The following is a 14631-nucleotide window of genomic DNA, read 5'->3' as shown; positions in this document are numbered from 1 at the left end:
TTATACATATGTATGTTTTTGCGCACATAGATTTTATAACCTGTGTATATATTTTGTTCTGTTCCATGGGGAGGAGCATCTTATCTTTTCGTATCTTTTCTTTTCGTATCTTATCGTGTCTTTTCTTTTTGTATCTTATCGTGTCTTGTCTTTTCATTTCATGTCTTATCGTCTTATCTTTTCTTTTCGTATCTTATTGTGTCTTATCTTATTTTTTCTTTTCATACCTTATCATGTCTTTTCTTTTCATCTCTTATTGTGTCTTTTCGTCTTTTATCATGTCTTTTCTTTCTGTATCTTATTGTGTCTTTTCTTTTCGTATCTTATCGTGTCTTTTCTTTTCATATCTTATCATGTCTTTTCTTTTTGTATCTTATCGTGTCTTATCTTTTCGTATCTTATCGTGTTTTTTCTTTTCATATCTTATCGTGTCTTTTCTTTTCGTATCTTATCGTGTTTTTTCTTTTCATATCTTATCGTGTCTTTTCTTTTCGTATCTTATCGTGTCTTTTCTTTTCGTATCTTATCGTGTCTTTTCTTTTCGTATCTTATCGTGTCTTTTCATTTCATATCTTATTGTGTCTTTTCTTTTCGTATCTTATCGTGTCTTTTCATATCTTATCGTGTCTTTTCTTTTTGTATCTTATTGTATCTTTTCTTTTCATATCTTATGTGTCTTTTCTTTTCGTATCTTATCGTGTTTTTTCTTTTCATATCTTATCGTGTCTTTTCTTTTCGTATCTTATCGTGTCTTTTCTTTTCATATCTTATCATGTCTTTTCTTTTTGTATCTTATCGTGTCTTATCTTTTCGTATCTTATCGTGTTTTTTCTTTTCATATCTTATCGTGTCTTTTCTTTTCGTATCTTATCGTGTCTTTTCATTTCATATCTTATCGTGTCTTTTCTTTTCGTATCTTATCGTGTCTTTTCATATCTTATCGTGTCTTATCTTTTCTTTTTGTATCTTATTGTATCTTTTCTTTTCATATCTTATGTGTCTTTTCTTTTCGTATCTTATTGTGTCTTTTCTTTTCGTATCTTACTGTGTCTTTTCTTTTCGTATCTTATGTGTCTTTTCTTTTCGTATCTTATTGTGTCTTTTCTTTTCGTATCTTACTGTCTTTTCTTTTCGTATCTTATTGTGTCTTTTCTTTTCGTATCTTATTGTCTTTTCTTTTCGTATCTTACTGTGTCTTTTCTTTTTGTATCTTATGTTTTGTTTTCATATCTTATCGTTTCTTTTCTCTTCTCTTCTCTTCTCTTCTCTTCTCTTCTCTTCTCTTCTCTTCTCTTCTCTTCTCTTCTCTTCTCTTCTCTTATATATACACACTCTTATTTCCTTGCCGTGCCTCAGCATGAACAAGAGAATTAGATTTGTTGTAGATAAAGTTATAATTTTCTGGGAAAGTTCTTAAAAAGTATTAAATGTAAGTGTCTGACACCTGTAGACACCCTGAACACACCACATCATTATCTAAATGTATTCAGCAGCTTTCATGTTTCAGTTGAAATTTCCTGCATGTTACATTTAGGGACTTTATTGGTTTATGAGGTGATGTCTTTTCATATACGTTCATTAGCTCATATCATAAAATGGGCTGAAAATTTAAAAAAAGTCCCTGGTCTTTTCCATTTCAGCAGCCTCTAGGAATAGACTGGTGAGGCGTCTAGGATAAAGACTTTACCAGGGGAAAAATGTGCTTTGGCCGGGCGGTATCTGGCCCGGCAGCCCTGAATGACCTGCAGTTTTTGTGATTTAGGAGCTCCTAACAGCGCTGGCGAGGAGCTCGTAACCCAGAACAATAAAGTGCTTCCCCTCCAAGCCTCCCCGGCGGTGACCTCTGCTAAAAGTTAAAGGTTCAACTAACTACACGTGTCAGGGTCGCGACCTTTCACCCTCTCAATTTGCTACAGTTTCTCTTGCCTTTTCTTTCTCCGCCTTCCCACTCACTATCTCCTTCTTTTCCATCATTCAAATACAACCTCTTTCCTCCCAATACTGTCTCATTTTCTCATCTTGCAAATGTTTGGCTAAATCTATACCGAATCATTATGTTTCCATTTCGTAGTTATGTTTCTATGTAATCAAAATAAGGCCAGGCAGGCTTCCAAAGCTACATTTTGCAGCCTGACAAAATTGCTGCTTGCAATGCTTCAGAGGAATTGCAAATAGGCGGCGATGGTCAGACACACACGTCATAGTTTGGTCATAATGTTTTCTTATTCTCAAGCTGAATTCATACTGAATCTGATGCGTTTTCACATGAGCTGTCTCCTTTGGTTTCCAGGTTATCAGGTTGTTTATACCCTTGATCTGCTGCCAACCAGGAGCCATGTTTGTACTGATATTTCAAGCATATGTAAGCATGTTAACCCTTCATTGGTCACTCTGAAATTCAAAATTAAAATTTTAGTGTGTTATTTGAGGACATGACAAGACTTTATTACTTTTGTGAAATTTTTCAAAATGTTTTAATATTATGTGGGAAATCAAGTTACCATATTTGATTCCTTACTTGTAAGTGGCAAAAAAAAAGAAAAACAATTCAAGAAGTAAATAGAAAATACAAGAAAAACACATGTAATGTGAAAGGAACATGTATTTTAGAACATTAGAACATCACTTTTACAACATTACAACAACATGGTTTATTTTTGTTTTGATTGTCTTGTGGTTTTTTCATATAGGTATTATTGTTATGAAAGAGAGTTTATTTGTGATTTTTATATGAGTATTATTGTTTTGCAATGGACAGAGTTTATTTATTTTTTTTTTATATGGATATTTGTGTTATGAAATGGACAGAGTTTATTTTTGTTTTTTATACAGGTATGGTTGAAATTGGGCATAATTTATTTTTGATAAGTATATCACTGCTAAGAAATGACAGTTTATTTTTGTGCATTATTGTTATGAAATGGATAGTGTACTTTTGTTTCTGATATGTGTGTTATTGTCATGAAAAGGACAGAGTTTATTTTTGTTTTTAATATGTGTATTTTTGTTATAACATGGACAGTTTATTTTTGTTTTGATGTGCACCATTACTGCTACAAAAAGGACAGAGTTTACTTTAATGTGAAATGCTGCTGCAAAACTGACAGTCTATCCTTGATATGTTCAGCAATTTTGTGTTTTATGCATAGTCAGAATTTAGGCTGATATGTGAGGATTTCTGAGTTACTTATGGGATCTGACACAGGAATTTAGGGTAGGTGAAGGATGGAGTAAGGGGGCGGGAAATTAGAAATTAAACTTCATCCCGCTCCTTTTTGAATGGTTTACTTTCTTTTTATATAATTCTTTTGTTGTTTGATTTTATGGCAATATTCAAAATGAATAAATAAATAAACCAACAGAGGTGCCTGCCAACATCCACATTATCACTTTCAACATCATAACGTGGCCAAAGGAGTTTCCTCCGCAGGGTGGGCTCAGCGTTAGAGATAGGGTGAGGAGCTTGGACATCCGGGAGGGAATCGGAGTAGAGCCCCTGCTCCTCTATGTCAAGAGGAGGCAGTTGAGGTGTTTCGGGCATCTAGTGAAGATGCCTCCTGGACACCTCCCTGGGGAGATGTTTCAGGCATGTCTGTCTGGGAGGAGACCTCAGGGCTGACCCAGGTCATGCTGGAGGTATTATATCTTGTGGCTGGCCTGGGAACGCCTTGGGATTCCCCCGGAAAAGCTGATGGAAGTGGCTGGAGAGAGGGCTGCTCCCATGACCTGGAACCAGATAAGTGGATGAAGATGACGATGACATCATTCCTTACATTAGTACCATTACTTCATGGTACCTAACAAAGCAGGTACACTCACTGTTCATGCAGAGGTGGACCTTACAGACCCTGTAGACCACATGGAACCTGAGAGTGTTACCTCACTGTCCTCACAGGAACTATTGATGTTATTGTCTTGTAATGTATTTGGAAATTACAAAAAAAAGTCACTTGCCCGATAAAGGGTTAATGAGAAAACAAGTATGTAACTAAATTACCATCATTATCATTATTACTGATTTTTTTTTTTCTCCTGTTTTTACACACAGTTCGTCTCATCCGCGAGGTGTTACATCTGCCGGCTGCAGCACAGTTCCGCTCTGTGGATACACTACACTATTTACCAATATTGAAATAGCTTGGGATGAAGTGAGTATTGAATCAGGAATGTGCTTGTGGCAGATCTCCACCCCTGATAATATAGGGTGTTTTTTTTCCCCAAGTGGTTTTGCCCACTTGTTTTTCTCTCCCGTTGCAATGCTCTGTCACTCTTCCAGTAAATGTGTGCGTGTGTGAGTGTGTGTGTGTGTGTAAAGAGGCTTGTTTTTATTCCGGTTGCTGTCTGTGTTTGTCGTTATACTATCTTTACAAGCCGTGGGTACTGAGTCGGAATGTAAAGTCACACATGTCCAAAAAACACAATAAGGTTTGCTGGTTCCACTTCCTATGTGCAACCTCTGTGCTATGTATTATCCATTTATCTGGCTTATTCACATAGCTACTATAAAAAAAATGGTTGGCTTCTGTGGCCTGTTGTGGTAAACGGATACAGTGTGTGCTTCTGCATTTGGTCATTACACCTTTTTTTTTTTCTTCATGATTTAACACGTAAGTAAAGAGTACATGCAGAATGTTTGAGAGTCATTTATTACAATCATTATAGTTTAAATAAGATTTCAAGAATGTTCTTTAACTGCTGCAATAAACTTTCATGTGATTTTTAAAGGTTTTTCCAGGAGAGAATATATGTCTGAATGAACATTTTAGGAGAGCTGGAGAAAAAAAAATGTAAAAATTGACAGGCTGTCACGACGGAAAAAAGACAAATTCTAGAATTTCAAAGTATTGGAGAGACTTCAGGATAAAATTAAACATGCAAATAAAACCGACAGTGTGTGTGTCCGTTTTACCACGGCAAAGTATATTTCATTCATTTAATACTGTGCCACAGCTTACAGTAGTCAAAATGATACCCTACTCTTTTGTCTGTCCCAATGTGCAATTTACACAGCTTGGTGATTTGGTCAGAAGGAGACCACATGATGAAGGGCGATAGACCACAGACCAAGTGGCAAAAGGACAGGAAATATGCGATGAAATGTGCAATGAAGTGGATGAGGTCACCCACACGCAGCAACTGAAAATCAAGAGACTCACAGCCTCTGAATTAAAGATAATAATTTCTGTGACCTCCAACTTTTAATCCGCCGCCACTGAAAAACTTCTGCCAGTCTAGTTTTTTTCCTCCTCAAAGCGAGCCTGAGTGTACATTCATTTAGGCTGAGTGTAGAGAGACCACATGAGAGGAGGACACAAACAGAAGCCAATTAGAGAACGATGGGAAAAACGACAAGAAAATAAATGTCACGAAACAGCTGCAGGCACTACTTACGAGACAGTTCACAGGCTTTCATAAAACAGGGAAGAGACGAAACTTTTTACGTATCTTGACGAAGTACAAGGGGATGTAGAGTAGCCATCACCATGCATTCCTCTTCCAGTTGGCTCAGTTTTTATTTTTAACACTGTCGCTTACAAGGATTAGAGCAGTGTTTTTTTAACCTTGGCATGGGGTTGCCTGGAATTCAAATGGGTCACCTGAAATTTCTGGTAATTGCTAAAAATAAAATTAAAAAAGTACTAATAAAAATATGTTGTGAGTTAACCCTTTATCAGGCAATTGACTATTTTCTCAAACAATAAATATGGGGCCAATCCCGTGCCTCAGTGAGGTCCAGAAGCATGTTGGTTTTTAGAAACGCTATACAGTGATTCAGAGAGGTTTTATGAACATTTTGAAGCTGTAAGTAGTGAATATGAGTGATTTTTGTCAGTTTATGACCTTATAATAGTCGTTTTATTGCATATGTTTACTTTTTAGCAAGTGCTGCTCAGATGTTTTATGGCAAGAAGAGGTAGATGACAATGTCTAATAACACACTAAGGCTGACATTTTGAATTTCAGAGTATTTCAATGAGTGCCCTGTAAAGGGTTAAGAGAGACAATCACAATACATAAAAGACGACATAAACTGAAGCTGAAACTGAAGGACTGTGGTACTGTTTATCTTTCAAATGTTCATTGTGGCCGGTTTAAGATGCTGCTCTTTCATTATTCATAATTTGAGTTATTGTTTTTTCAGTATTAATTTGCAGCCCGACTGACTGTACATATCCTGACCAAGGAAAATAAAATTCTCACTTTGTACAGTAATCTCATCCTGGCTTTTCTGCCTCCGTCCATAATAATATACATTATATAGCCTAAATGTCGTCTAAAATTAATGTTTATAGAAAAAAATGCTCGTATATATATAGAGGGAATGCACATACGTCACTTCCCCCCTGGGCCACGCCCCTCTAAGTCAGACTGAGTGGCAAAAGAAAACAGACTCTACATGCCGGAGCATAGCAGTAACTACAGCGAGACCGGGAAAAATGTGGAATATAACATGAAATTAAAGACAGTTGGACTGGACATGGATCCATACCAGCTACCAAACGACAAGTGGTCTACAAACTTTGATATGTGGCCGGAAATCACGTATCCTGACATTTATATGAACCTGATTTCAACGCCGGGAAAATACACAATGCAAAGGCTGAAAGCATACAAAAGCCAAAGAGTTGTTGACATCCTCGTCATCGTTACTTAGAGGATTACAGCTGGTGAGTGCTTTCAATTCAACATACTATTGTTTTTGAGGTTTTATGTCAGTGCAGACGTATTTTCTTGGCGGTGATTGCCAAGGTAAAGGCCCAGCAGTAGTGCTCACAGTTCGCTACTGATTTACGGTAGTTGAACCCTTAGTATTGACCCAAGTGAGTGTATGATCTACTGGTACTGTGGAGATTTAAGTAGAGTTAACATCAAATACTTGATACAACACAGCTACAACAGCTTTGTGCTAGAGTACCCCCTTATTTGGAAAACTAGGTTAGCCTCAGTTTAAGCTAGTTTACAAATCATGTAGAGCACAAGGTTCAGAATCACACAATTGAAGACAAAAACATTTCAGTTATGAAATATAGAACTAAATGACAGATGCTAACATTAAGAGCTTTACTAAGGAGTAACGTTAGCCAAAACGATATGTAATTTAAGGTATGATTTTACGCAAGAATACAGCATAAATTAACGTTACCTGACACGAATCCAGGTTTCGTTGCCTGGATTCCAGTTATTTCTATGAATTGCAGCGATCCATCTGCTTCTTCTGTCTTTGGCTTTTGGTAGCCGCTAAAACAATAGCGCCGAGTGCTTTTTAAATCTATTTGTACAATCAATAGCACAACAGCTCTTCCCCATTTTTTAGATTGTTCTGAAGTTTTCGCAGTATTCAAGCCAAAGCCGCTACTCATCTCCCTCTTTCTGCCACTCAGTGGGCATAACCGCGATGACTTCCGCTAGCGGTGACATCATGTGCATACCCTCTATAGGCCACACCTGACTATAAGCCGCAGGTGTCCATGTTGTAACATGAGATATTTACACAGAAAGATGGTAAACAGAATGATTATTTAAATGTTTATTTCCATACCTTAACTGCTTTTTTCCAAACTGTCTGTAACACAGCAGTAAAACGGCAGTAACGCGGCTGCTTAAAAAACCCAGAAAAGTCATTGATCACTATCTTCATCTTCCTCCTACGCACTGAAACCACTGAAGTTGTCTTCTTCAGCGTCAGAGTTGAACAGCCTCAGAAAGGCTCCGTCACACACCTTCTCAGTCTCTCTTTCGTTGTTGCCCTCAATGGCACTTAAGTGCAGCAGCTCTATTTCCTCCTTGGACAGACACATCGATTGCTTTTAACTTAAAAGCTGCATCATATGCATTTCTTCGTGTGTTTTCCATGATGAGGGTTTGTGCATGACACGCAAAATGACTGTTAAAAGTTAAGCTTACAACTACCGTCTTCCTCTTCGTTTCACCTCATCCACCTGTCCATCTCGCTTCCTGCTAGAGCGCCCCCTGGAGCCTGTTAGCTCATAAAAATCTATAGATTAGCCACATTGTTGTATAGGCCGCAGGGTTCAAAGCGTGAGGAAAAAAGTAATGGCTTATATTCTGGAAAATGCAATATACATTATATAGCCTAAATGTCTAAAATTAACATTTATTTACAACATAGTATCGTAAACTACTACATGATCAAAAACAAATTAATTTTAGCAAAAAAAAGTCTACGTTTTGAATGTCTGGGGTTGCCAGAAATTTGTGATGTTAAAATGGGGCCACGAGCCAAAAAAGGTTGGAAACCACTGGATTAGAGTCTTTGTCCTCTGGATAGTGTGGAAAAGTGTAGTTGGGTGTAATTGACTTTTCACTCAGATTATAGTTCACCTGGGCTCACACTGTCCACTGGCCAAAACACCGCCAAACACATCTCACCCATTACCGCTCCTGGAAAAATGAACTGTGTGCATGTTTTTGCATTCATATATAATGTTTTTTCCATTTTGCTGTGTTATGGTCATGTGCCATTTTGCATATTTTGACGTATTACATTAGATAACGTTAAACATATGTTAAGAAATCTGGAAAAACATACTGTATTTTGCAAAAATAGTGATTGTTTTTGGCATTGTTGGGCAAAAATTCAATCATTGCTAGAGCTGCACAATATATCGTTTGAGCATCGTCATCGCGATGTACGTGTGTGCAATAGTCACATCGCAGGTCCTGCAATGTAGGAGGCAAATGAACTCGACGTGTTCTCATTTAATTTCAAGGGTACCTGACACACACTGCACACAGCGCTCCACCAATCACAAACGTTCTTTTGGAGTGAGTCACTGTTAACAACCTTGAAAAATGAGCACCGAACAAGAGAAAATCACCATAAACGAAGACTTGGTGCCAAAGAGAAAAGCAATGTGAGTTATCTGGAATTATTTCGGCTACAAGAAGGATGATATTGAAACACGTGTTCTGTATCAACATTGCCTCGCACCTGTTGCCACAACGAGAGGAAACGCAACTAATTTGTTTGGCCATTTACGTCTGCACCACACAGCTATTATATCCTCCTGAGTATTTTTTCATATCGCAATAAATATCGCAGGGTTGAAAAAAAATTGCAATATCAGTTTTTTACAATATCGTGCAGCCCTAATCATTACCTTTCAGTATTTTGCAATTTGAGTAGTTTGACAGGAAACAACAATTTAGCCCATTCTCTCAACTCAAGAAAAAATGGAAAATAGTGACATGTGGTGAGGTTCATGGCTGGTGAGGCACAGATCTGCAAATATATGAACCCAAAAGAGTATTGTTACAGCTGTCTCGTGAGCTGAACATAATGATGGACACAGGACCAACATTTTTAAATCCTGTTACTTTTATTAAAGGCTTTTATTTGGTTCAGAAGAAGTTTACATCGTATATTGTAAAACTCTGGATAAGTAAGGCAGTCTGGAATTGGCAGAGTGAATATACATGCCAATCTACTTACACACATATTTCCTTGTTCATATTTGGTTCTAGAATGTGTGAAATAGAAAATGTAAATAATAGCCTTTACACTCACAATGATTTCAGATCATGTGTTGAGTTAGAAGTTTTAATTTGTTCTGTTGGAGACATTTCAAAACCGCAGAAAGACACACAACAGAAGAGGATGTGGCATTTATTGTCTTCTAAATAAATTCTTAAAAGACTTTACTGTTTTTCAGAGACAAGTCACAAATAAGACTCAGCTGGACAACAGTTATATTTAGTCCTGCTTTTGTCTAATTGTGATAGTCTCTTATATTTAAGTCCACAGGTTCTGTATCGCTCCCTTCAGTAAACCATATTGTTTGTGTTACTATTCCAGATGGGTCATTGTAGCTGCAGTCCATCGCGGTGACATGCAGGAAGGTTCATGGCTGGTGAGGCACACAGATCTACAAATATATGGTGGCCTAAAAAACTGGAACAGAGAGAGTGAGTGAAACAAAGGGCCTGGTTATCAGGGTTTCCAGGTCTAAGAAAAAGTCCAGCCCAATGACGTCTCAAATATCGCCAAAAAGTATGAAAAGTAGCCCAATTCTTTTCTGATCGCCAATCAAATCAGACATTTATTTCTAAAATCAATTCATTAAATGTTATCACAGTGTATTAAACAAGATGTAAACAAGAAAAATGTCTTGTCCTCCCCTATTTCTAGTTACTGCTGTTTCTTCTACTGTGCAGAGAAGGGCTACAGCGGTTACCATTTATTCCCTGGATAAACACCCAAACGTGTCAAACTGTTTACATATTTGTTCAAATCAGCCCAAAAAAACTGCAACCCCCGGCACTGTATTTTTTCCCGCAATGGCATTTTCAAAATAGCCCAATTGGGTGGGAAAACCGTGGACCTGGAAACACACCTGGTTTTATAGTCCCTGCATGAAGCTGGCACAGGTGGACTGGCAGGAACCCAACAGGAAACTTTCAAAATAAAGTTGGGTGTTACTATCTTATTCACCATTTGACTGGCAACAGTTAACAGGGTATGTTTCATATCTCATATCAGCACTATTTACACATACATACGTGACACATTTAATTTAAGGTCAAAATGTAATTTTCAAATATGTTGTATATGTAGTCTTCCATTTTGAGGTCAAGGCAAGAAGGAAAAATCAACAAATCATTGCACGTGACTTGTAGCTCAGGAGCGCCCTCTGCTATGAGGCGGGAGTACTGGCTGACTCAGTGAGTAACTTTTTTATGCGGTTTTATGATTGATCTGCTCGATTGAACAAGTTACACAGATACATTTTAACATTATCCAGACTATGGAAAGTCAAAGCACATAAAGTGTTTGAACCCATTTTATTGGCGATATACAGAGTCAGGAATACACTCTTAATTGTATGGGATGAAGGACAGTTTGTGAAGGATTACACATCCAAGGTGAGGCTCAGCTCACTGCTGCCACACAGCTCATCTCTTCTCTGTATTTGAACGGGAAATGCAGAAAATACACAATTAGAATTAAGAAAGAATCAACATCATTGGAATCACATGGAAAATAAGTGTGTAGTATAGATCAGCGGACAAATACCAACATTTATGTTATTTTATCATTACTTGTTTGTTTTGCTTTTTTTCTTTTCATGATGACAGGTGAGGCTCTGCTTTCTCTGACTGCGCCTCACTGTTTGGGAGATGGGGGGGGTTATATAAGTGACTGACAGCTGTAATTACCAGTCGCTGTTGAGATTCGCTGTTGAGATGAGAGTGCTTTATCCAGAAGCCCAGAAATCCACTAACGTTTTCCAGGGTGGCATTAAAGAGCGTCAGGTTGTCTACATTTATACATTTAGTCTTTAGATTTGGACCAAGAGAAAAGAGCTGAAGAAGGAAGGCGTTTTTTGGTTGTTTTTTTTTTTTCATTTTCTGACTTTGTTTTCTGTTAATGTTTAAATGTGAGCTGGACATACCTCTTTCAGGTGAATTCAGTTGGGCAGGGCGATCTGTGAATGAAAAAATCCGATCATAATATGTTTTTCCATATTGATCACTATGTTATAATATTTATCTAAGTATATATTTGATATGCTGCCAGGTGTGAATGACCTGATATTACCAGAAGCCCTAAATAGAGGGTTTAGTAAATAAACTTAGCTAAGGATTTTCCTCTTCTTAGAATAGTGCAGGGGCTAAATTTTATTTCAGGGGCTACATACAGCCCAATTTCATGTCCAGTGGGCTGGATTAGTAAAATAATAACTTAATAGCTTTTAAATAATGAGAACTCCAAATGTCGCTCTTTGTTTTTAGTGCAAAACAGTAAAATTAAATTCTGAAAATGTTTTCATTTACAAACTGTCCTTTCATATAATACGTGAATAACCTGAAAACCTGAAACTCCTTAAACTTACTAAGCACAATTTTAACAATGTTATGCCTCAACTTGGATATACAAAGACACAAAACATTTAGTAACAGGAATAATGTTGTTAAGATTTTTGAGTTTGACACCCTTGAATGTTAATATCTTTAGTGTAATTTTTGCACTCGGCAAATTCATCCCACTGGCTGGACCGGAACCTTTTATGTGGCCAGTTTTAACCCACGGACCTTATGTTTGACACTCGTGGTGTAGTGAAAGACACAGGCTTGAATAGAATAGAATAGAATAGAATAGAATAGAATAGAATAGAATAGAATAGAAGTGGCTTTATTGCCAGTACACCAGTTGTGCAACAAATTTGCAGTATGTATTTAAAGTAAAATATGAAAATTCTGAAAGTTCCTCTTCAGTTGTTTGTTGCTGTGTGAGCATCAATATCTGAATTTAAGTCATTAACTCGAATATATCATCAACTGTTTTGGGATCAAAACATTTTGTTGTTCAAACCCAGAGATGCTAGAGTTCATGAGATGTGCTGATTACACCATGTGTCTTTTCTGCTTCAGGACTTCTTTAGTGGAAGTATTTACCAACCAGCATCATGAGCAGCCTTCAGAGAGTTCTTAGCAGAAAATACCCACATGTTGCCCTTATTGGATGATACATTGGTACAGCCGTGGCCTAGAAGGCTGGAAAGCCAGCATGTGATCGACGGGTTGCTGGTTCAATTCCCCGGACTGGCGGAGAGTTGTTTGTGGATGTGCCCACTGCTCCTGTGGTGTGGTCCTGCATGTTCTAGCGATGGGTTAAATGCAGATGGTCAGTTTCAGTGTGTGGTGCATGTCTACATGTGTGAACTATATACTTACAATAATAAATCTTCTTCTTTCTATTTATTTCTTCAGTGTGACAGGCTGTTGGATCTTTTTGTCATCTCCAGTCTTCCTCAGTGTCATCTGACAGATGTTCTTCCTTAGACGTGACTAACCTGGAGGATCTGTCAGGTTCATCAGGATGGCCACACCACCCACCGCCCGATGGTCTGTGACGGAACGTGTCCCAGGTATGTGCATGCATGAGCGTTCCCTCATCCCAGTTGATGACGTCCTTGGTCCATTTCCTGATTTCAGTGACCTCCTTTTTTCATGCTCTGTATTGGTTAGTTTCTGATCCAATGATTTTTGCATTGTCCTAATCCATTTTAGACTTAGACAAAACTTTATTGATCCACAAGGGAAATTATTTGGTCACAGGAGCTCAGTTGCAGATAAAAACACTCTTGGAAAAAAAAAACACTAGCAAAAAAGGAAAGTTAGTGTGAAGAAATAAAAAGCAATAAATAATATAAATAGAATACACTAATAAAGCAGAAAAAAATACAAGATTTGCATATGGAAAATGGAAGTAGAAATACAGTATATACATACAGGTGTGAACATGACTGTGGTGCAGTGATGTGAATGTGTGAGTATGTGTTACAGATGGGTGAGCTGTTGTACAGGTGCATGGAGAACGGTAGGAATGAAGTCCTGCACCGTTTGCTGTGATAACGGAGCTGGATGAGTCTGTTGGAAAAAGGGGGCCCATTGATCTGCCTTGGCAGAGGTCTGCGCTCTCCGAGTGCTTTTCTTGTTCAGTTTGTTCATGTTATTCACATGGTTTTGAAGGATAGTTTGTAGGTGTAAACCTTTTCATAATGTAATCTTACTTTTTTCACACTAAAACATAGAGGAAAGTTTGGAATTGACATTATTTATATATTATTGTGTTATTATTTTACTGGTCTGGCCCACTTCAGATCAAATTTAGCTAAATGTGGCCCCTGAACTATAACGAGTTTGACACCCCTGCTTTAGATGATTATGTTTTATTTTAAGTGTGAGATATTTTGACTAGAAATGAGAAAAATCCACTTGGTAAGATTTAGATTTTTTCCAGTGAGTAGTTACAGATGGTGTGGACTGTTAGGAATGAGGAAACCAAATTATTCCTTGTTTATACATTTAGCTGAGAAAAACAGCAACAGGATGCTTAAGTTCTTCTACTCTGGGTATTAGACATGTGTAATATGTTGTCCATCCTCTGGTGACAATACACAGCCTGTTTAATTCACTTCAGAACACACTTTACACATGTCTTCTTTTATGCAACATTTCAAAAGTTTGCTTTAAACTCACTTGACAGTTTTGTGGAAACATGGCTTTTGTCAAACGCGCGTTGAGTCGTCCCCATGTCAAGCAGACGGTCAGCAGGAGGACGGCCACGGCGCAGAACTGTCAGGTTTCAAAGGCTCAACGCTACGTGTAACAGAAATACGTTCCCAATTCAATCACAATCTTACTCTGTCAGAACCCGTAAACAGTGGCTCCACAATTACCAACAATTACAGAGTAAACCTCCATCTACTGTTACCAAATGATTTTTTTTTCTCCTTTTTTTTTCCCAAGTGTGTGTATTGTAGGGGCCTTATAAATGAATGTGTGTAAAGAGCTGTTTGTTTTTTCATTGGGTCCACAATCTTCTAATCCTGGAGCACTTCAAAGTATTTACAGGAACAAGCCATAACAGGATCAGCCTCTGAACAAGGCAGGAGATCAAAGCGAGGGGCTGCTGCCGACATAAATATGGAAATAATATGACTCAGTGGGAACATAGGGTGGAACGAAGACGAGATTGGCAGACAAGAGAGAAAAAGATTGGTAGACACACGAGAGAGGAAGAGACTTGGTTTGTAGGAGACACTGATTTTGTACATGTCTGCTTCGTGTAACTCAATTACTCAAGTTCACTCGGTTTTTTTTTTT

At 37.7% G+C, this 14631-nt stretch overlaps 1 protein-coding gene and 1 long non-coding RNA gene across 2 annotated transcripts in view; one reads left to right on the top strand and one right to left on the bottom strand.

Annotated features, from left to right (window-relative positions):
* Positions 1–3392: 3392 nt before the first annotated feature.
* LOC115415422 (uncharacterized) overlaps positions 3393–14631 on the bottom strand; it is a 50562-nt gene continuing 39323 nt past the window's right edge. Inside the window, exon 3 of the long non-coding RNA XR_003934801.1 lies at positions 3393–3726. This is a non-coding gene — a long non-coding RNA (uncharacterized LOC115415422). The remainder of the gene's footprint in view (positions 3727–14631) is intronic.
* The window catches only part of runx2b (RUNX family transcription factor 2b), a 95199-nt gene continuing 90774 nt past the window's right edge, over positions 10207–14631 (top strand). The window contains 4 exon segments of the mRNA XM_030128991.1: positions 10207–10478; positions 10577–10683; positions 12394–12646; positions 12733–12890. The gene's annotated coding sequence lies outside the window, so the exon portion shown is untranslated.

Source organism: Sphaeramia orbicularis, chromosome 24 (assembly GCF_902148855.1).
Source record: "Sphaeramia orbicularis chromosome 24, fSphaOr1.1, whole genome shotgun sequence".
Lineage (NCBI taxonomy): Eukaryota > Metazoa > Chordata > Actinopteri > Kurtiformes > Apogonidae > Sphaeramia > Sphaeramia orbicularis.
This window is presented reverse-complemented; position numbering and strand designations above follow the sequence as displayed.